The sequence below is a fragment of the Mandrillus leucophaeus genome, unplaced genomic scaffold (genome assembly GCF_000951045.1).
Source record: "Mandrillus leucophaeus isolate KB7577 unplaced genomic scaffold, Mleu.le_1.0 Scaffold289, whole genome shotgun sequence".
In the NCBI taxonomy this organism is placed as follows: Eukaryota; Metazoa; Chordata; class Mammalia; order Primates; family Cercopithecidae; genus Mandrillus; species Mandrillus leucophaeus.
In genome coordinates, this window is record NW_012103020.1 from 1,028,110 (window position 1) to 1,033,534 (window position 5,425).

At 41.8% G+C, this 5,425-nt stretch overlaps 1 protein-coding gene across 2 annotated transcripts in view; it reads left to right on the forward strand.

Moving 5' to 3' along the window:
* SETD7 (SET domain containing (lysine methyltransferase) 7) overlaps positions 1 to 5,425 on the forward strand; it is a 63,920-nt gene that overhangs the window by 1,824 nt on the left and 56,671 nt on the right. The window lies entirely within an intron of this gene.

Here is a 5,425-nt window from a genome sequence, read left to right on the forward strand (position 1 = left end):
CTCAGTCAGGCCTCCCCCTCCCCCTTCCTGCTTCGCCGGGGTGCAGCCGCCACGCTGTGCAGGCGCGCCGCGAGCCCGCACCGAAATTGCTGGGTGACACTTAACTTTCTGAATTCCATGCTGTTGGCTGTGGGTGATATCACCGCCTCGGTGTCGTGTTTCTCCGCCCCTTCTCCTCTACCGCCCCTCCCCCGACTTTTCTCGCCACTTTGTTTTGCTGAGTTTCTCCACCTTTTTTTTTTTTTTTTTTTGCTAGTTCTGGAAAAACGATGTGGGGACGTTATACAATCTCGTTGTTTGTATCATGGGATGTTATGATTTTGTAACAGCGAATACTGGAAAATACTCTTTAGTGTATTTATTTGGTTCCACTACATACAGTACGTCGTGATGTTTTTCAGTGTGGTGTGGTATGATACCAGAATGTTTTAAACCAAGCATGTGAGTAAATAATTTTTAGCTGTTTGTTGAATCTGATTTCTGTCTGATTTGTATAAACACAAGTTCTGACGAAAGATAAAGAAAAAAGTGGCAACACTACAAATGCATAAGGATACATGGTTATTGTTACATTGGGAAAAATCAGTTTTAATATTTTCATAAACATAATTCCCTTTGCAGTGCTTCTGAGGTCTTAAGGGGAGATTAAGCAGACTAACATTTCTGAACTCTTGAAAAGTATTCAATATAATGCCAACATTAAAACTTATTTCTTCATCTAACTTCGAAGCCAACTAAAAGAGTGTGTGGTTTTTGTTAAGAACATTTTCACCATGTTGTGAACTCACAGAGCTATTTATCTCTCTAATAAATAAAGCCCATGTTGGGGCTGACTGGAGCCCAGATACATTGATTGAGTTGATCCACAGGGAGCCTTCTCAGAAGTTAAAAGTTGTTGACTTCTTGTGCCTCCATGTTGTGAAGGATAAAGGAAAAATGATCTCAGATTGTTAGGGTTTGCTTTCTTTCTTCAACGTTTACTTTTACTTGTAAAAATTAAATACAAACCCTTGATTGCTGGTACTGTTCTCCGTGTTAAACCACATTCATTCCCCTTTGAAGCTGTTTACAAACATATGTCCAGTTGTCCACAGTCCTCAGGCTCCTTTGCAGACTGTGACCAAGAGCTTTAGAAATGTATCAGTGTTGTTTTTGTGAGACCGTCCACTGGATTCAAAAACAGGGAAGTTTACATAAACAGGGATGGTTTTGTTTTATAGGGTAATCATCCACATTATTGTCCAAAATCAGAGCCCCCTTGAGAATGAGAGGGGCTATTAATAATGATGCTGGGACAAGTAGCTTAAGCCTTGAATGTCTGGGGCAATCTGGGACACATGGTCACTCAGTTGTAGCTAACTAAACAATTAGAGCAGCACAGAATCTTTAAAAGCCCCTAGAAGCATCTCAGGCTCTAACTTGCAGAGTGCCAGGAGTGTGTGTGTGCACATGCAGTAAACTGTACCTGTGCCATGCACTCTTGTCCAGCCATTCTTGGCCTTGTGAGTGCTGTTTGCAATAGTCTTTACATAACATCTAACACTTACACAGGGGACTGGTATAAACTGCTTCTGCTCTTTCCCAAAGAGAAGCTAGTCTGGATATCTTAGTGTTTAAGTACCAACTAATCTACCTCTTTCCATAAACAGAGCCTCTGTTCTCAGTAGTTTCACTGTCATAGCTATTATTATCGTTGCTATAATTGTTTAGTTCTTATTAAGTGCAGGCTGTGTGCTAAGTGTTTCACAGACATTATCCATTCAGTCCTATTCAGTCTTATGAGGTGGGTACTAATATTATCCTAATTTTACAGAGGCGGGAACTGAGGCATACAGAAGTTAAGGACTAATCCAAGAACACTCAGTGAGGTGGAGAGACTGGCTTGGACTTCCAAAACGGCCCTCCACCAGACCAAACTGTCTTCCTACATTTTTTATTTTTAACGAGTTAGTCAAATTTATAAAACTTGATAACTGAGTTTGGAAGCGACAGTTAAATATTATGTCAGTGCCATTTTTTTTTGTCACTATAACTCTGTAGAGGTTGGTTCTGATAGAGTTCAGTGACTTTCAGAAAAATGCCTTTGGGGAAAAAGAACTTAACCTGTGTCCTCTGCAATGGCTATCTTTTTCCTTCTTCATTAGAGATTTACTCTGGGGAAGAAATTAGTCTCTTCAGGACTTGAGTTTAAATGTCTCGTATATCATGTGCATTTAGTTCTCTTTCAGGGTATGATTGTAACTCTGGGGAAGTTCTGAACTCAGGGTGGACAAATCCCTGAGGTGAGGGGAGTGGCGGAGGCTGTGTCGAGAGAGTGTTCTGTGTACTGTGTTGGCTGTGCTCTTGTGAGAAGGCAGCAAGCCCTGGGCCTCAGAGAGCCTCAGAGGGCCTTAGAGCTCCACCTGAGCTCTGCTGTGGCTTTTGGAAAACACTTTAAGACACACTGGTTCAGTGAAGAGTGATGTTTAGTTTTCCAGTGTTATTCCTCTGGGCATCTGGGAACAGAATTCTATTATAGCGTCTATTTCTTTGTCTACCCATAGATACAAAGATGAATATGATGTGGTCTCCAATATAATTTCAAAGAAAAATAGCTATACAGATGAATGGTGACGGTTGAGAGGAAGTAAAAATTAGTCCAGCTTAGGGAAGTCAAAGCGGAAAGATTTTCCAGAAGAGGTGCCGAAGAGCTGAGTCAGGTTGCGAGGGGAACTTTGTGAGTGAAGACACGGAGGCATGGAATTCTGCGGGTGCACCCAGAGAACAGTCGTTCAGTTTCACTGCAACAGGGAGCTTACAAGGAGAAAAGTGGAGGGGAAGACAGGGAAGGGAGGCTGGATCACAGGCTGAGAGCATGGACTGTGTGCTGGAAGCCATGGAAGCCGTGGGGGCTCTTTAAAAAAGGGAATGACAGGATCAGGACTCCACTCCGGGAAGATTAACAGGCAGTAGCTAGCAGGACAGTCAGAGGGACTGACACAGCAGGTGGGGTACCTTGAAATCTCTTTGCAGTGGTCCAGATGCGCAGTTATGAGGGCAGGAAAAACAGAAGGGCCTGGAAATGTGTAGGAGACATGGAGGAAGAATGATCAAAAGGAGGAAATATCAGAACAAGGGACCAGAATGAAAACAAGCATCTCAGTGTTCCACTGCCACAACCCCCTCAAAATATTAAGATTGTTTTTTATTAACACTCCCCCTAATATCAGATTCTGCATGTCTTTACTAAGACAGCTCATGCCCTGTATCTAGGAAAAAATGCATATGAAGTGTATTGTAGCACCCTTTCTGTGTGGGCCACATATTAAAATTATGACCCTCACCACTAATAGTTGAACTCTTGCCAACAATTACCCTTAAAAATAAAATTATCCAAACTTGCATATATAACTCCGAATCTAAAATAAAAGTTGAAATAATATTTTGAAAAACCTAAAAAAATAAAAAAATTTTAAAAGACCAAAACGTCAAGCTATGTTTTTAAGAGTCAGTGATTGAATGCATCACAAGGAGGGCGTGTTCTTTGCATTAAACAGAATAAGTTTGCCTTTTATTATTGTTGTTTTTTGTTTTTCAATTTATTTATGTATTTATTTAATGAGATGGGGTCTCACTGTATTGCCCAGACTGGTCTCCTGGGCTCAAGAGATCCACCTTGGCTTCCCAAAGTGCTGAGATTACAGACATGAACCACCGCGCCCAGCCTATTATTGTTGGTTTTTTAAAGCAATGTTCTAGTCTACAAAACCAACGGTATGTGTGTAGGGTCTCTGGTTCTAAAGGAATTACTCGCACACCACTCTCAGATCTCTTGTGAGTAAGCCTGAGACATTAAGCAGCTGGGTGTCTGATCCAGAGGGAATTTACTTTGCTGAGATTGAGATGTACATTGCTGCTTAGAATATAGGCCTGACTCTTACCAGATTCAGGAAGAAGCTCCCTCAGAAGTAACTAGAGGGGAAAATTGTAACTTTCTATCTGTTCAATAGATAATAATCATAGAACAAAGTGAAAAAGTAGACTTGTGAACTGATACTTCTTTTCCTTTCTCTAACTTCTGTAAATATTTAAAATCATGCTACAGACAGATAACACAGAACATTAGCTTGGGCAACCTTATAAACACAGAGCAGTCATTCAAGTTAATTTTCCCTGTTGCTTGGGACTGGTATTCAGCCTGTGTTCAGTGGGAACTCGCCTGGAAGGCTGTTGGCTGACTTGGCGCATTTTACAAATTGACCTCATGCAGAGCAAGGAGGACTAGTGTTTCCCTTCAAGTTAGATAACACTTGGAAGAGATAAGACTTTGCAACCGGGATATGCTGTTGGAAATCTGGTGGTTGAATGATCTTCACCACAAATCCTTCTTCCACTTCCCTGCCGGGGACCTGGGAGTTCCTACCTTTTCAGAGGTACCTTCTTACCATCACCAAGGAAGAGTGTGTTCAACTAGTTTGCCAGTGTCTAGAATGAAAATTAAAGGATTTGGAGAAGGGGCTTTCAGTATTCATCAGCACATTCAAAGCGGTAATGTCTCTTGGGCAAGTCTTTTTTTTTTTTTCTTTTGAGACGGAGTCTCACTCTGTCGCCCAGGCTGGAGTGCAGTGGCCGGATCTCAGCTCACTGCAAGCTCCGCCTCCTGGGTTCACGCCATTCTCCTGCCTCAGCCTCCCGAGTAGCTGGAACTACAGGCCCGCCACCTCGCCTGGCTAGTTTTTTGTATTTTTTAGTAGAGACGGGGTTTCACCGTGTTAGCCGGGATGGTCTCGATCTCCTGACCTTGTGATCCGCCCGTCTTGGCCTCCCAAAGTGCTGGGATTACAGGCTTGAGCCACCGCGCCCTACTTGGGCAAGTCTTATAAAGCATTGGTGTCTTTATCTGTAAGATGAGAATATGGGAGACTGTTTTGAGGCTTGCATTTGATAACAGGAAAGCATATTACCCAATGCCAGATCATAGTAGGTTCATACACTTTTTTTCCTCCTCTGTTTATCAGAACCTGTGCATTTTAAATTGACTTACTGACATGACAAAATATTACATGATCTTATTGTCCAAATATTACATGATCTTATTGGCATTTGAAAAAGAGTTATGTCAGACTCTGTTCTAGCACTAATGTTGAAAGAAGATGTAAGAGCACTGCAACCCAGTCTCTTCTCTTTCTCATGGAAAGTCTCTGTTATTGTTTTGGTTGTGGCTGCTGTTTTAGATATAAAGTTCTACTGCTAGGAAAACTACTCCAGGATGCTAAATATTCAGAGTGGAAGTCTTGAATGATCACAACCCTTAATCTCTAGTTCCTTTAATTGATCACACCCTAAGGATGTAAAGAAAACAAAACAAACCAGGAAGGGGCTCCTGCTGTCATCTAATAGATTTCAGAACTGTCTCACAACCAGCAATCTAAAAGCCTTTAGAATG